Here is a 1510-nt window from a genome sequence, read left to right as displayed (position 1 = left end):
GTCGAAAATTAGGATTTCCTTGATTGTTCTGATTTCCAGATGGATTCACCAAATTATTATAATTATTCCAACTAAAATTAGGGTGATTTTTCCATCCAGGGTTAAAATAGTTAAAATAGATATTATTGTTTTGATTATTTATAGCATTAAAGGTTTCATAAGATGGTTGAGTATCAATAATCTGTCTTAGTGAATTTTCCTCTAATATTGGAGGTATTTGAGAATAGTTCACTTTTATTTGATTAATATTTTTAGAAATAGCAGTAATTTGAGATGCCAAAATAGACATTGCATCAGATTCATGATTACTGGCTACTCTCTTAGGATTTACCCTTTCAGAGGGTCATTGAAAATTATTAGTAGTCATTTCTTCAATTAAATAGTATGCTTCATCAAAAGGTGACATTAATGATTGATTCACCCGCAGTAGCATCTATAATAGATCTTAATGATCCTACTAAGCATTATAAAAGGCTTTAATTATTAACCAATATGGTAAAGCATGGTGCGGACATTTTCTAAAAAGATCCTTAAATCTTTCCCAGACTTCATATATCGATTCCCCTTCAAACTAACAAATTGATGTAATATCATTTCTAAGCTTAGCAGTTTTCGAGGGTAGAAAATATTTAGCCTAGAACTTTTATGATATTTCTCCCCAAGTTCTAATAGATCCAGGTGCTAATGAATTTAACCAAGCCTTGGCTTTATCCCATAATGAAAAAGGAAAAAGTTTAGGCCTAACAACATCATTAGACACTCCGTCATATTTAAATGTAGCACAAATTTCAAGAAAACTAGTAAGATGTAAGTTAAGTTAGGATCTTCAGTAGGTGATCCTGCAAACTGATTATTTTGTACCATTTGGATAATAGCAGGTTTAAGCTCAAATGAATTAGCAGCAACATCAAGATTTTGAATAGTAAAATGAAGTTCATCTGTTGTTCAATTCGCATAATCTTTTAAAAGTCTTTATCGATTCTCATTTATTTGTTTTTCCATATTATTCGCCATTTCTTTCAAATTCTTAATTTCTCTTTATTGTTTTCAATTTTTTTCTAATAGTACGTTCTTATTTTGAATTGTAAGGTATTAAACCTTCAGATCCAATATTTCGCATAAACAAATAAAGTAAGCTAAGTAAAATTCTTTAAAAATACAATCTTAATTAAATTTCTTTTTGGATTTTTTTATATTTTTATTTTTATTTTTTTTGTTTTTATATATTTGTATAGTATATATAAATATTCTCTAAATTTCCTAATTTATCAAAACTATTTAATTTAATTTAATTTAATTGTTACCTTCTCCGGCAATGGTGCCAAAAACTAGATCACGATTTTTTTAATGTAAGGATTTATGAAGTTGACACCACTACAGTGCTAAAAACTTGATCCTTATATGAAAAGTAAGTTGTGTAAAATATATATAATTATAGAAAATTAATAATGGGATTCTACGCAAGTATACATATCGTTATCAAGTAATAATGAACTTTCTATTTAAGCCC

The sequence above is a fragment of the Phalaenopsis equestris genome, unplaced genomic scaffold (assembly GCF_001263595.1).
Source record: "Phalaenopsis equestris unplaced genomic scaffold, ASM126359v1 Scaffold201709, whole genome shotgun sequence".
NCBI classification, from domain to species: domain Eukaryota; kingdom Viridiplantae; phylum Streptophyta; class Magnoliopsida; order Asparagales; family Orchidaceae; genus Phalaenopsis; species Phalaenopsis equestris.
Note: the sequence above shows the minus strand (reverse complement) of the source record.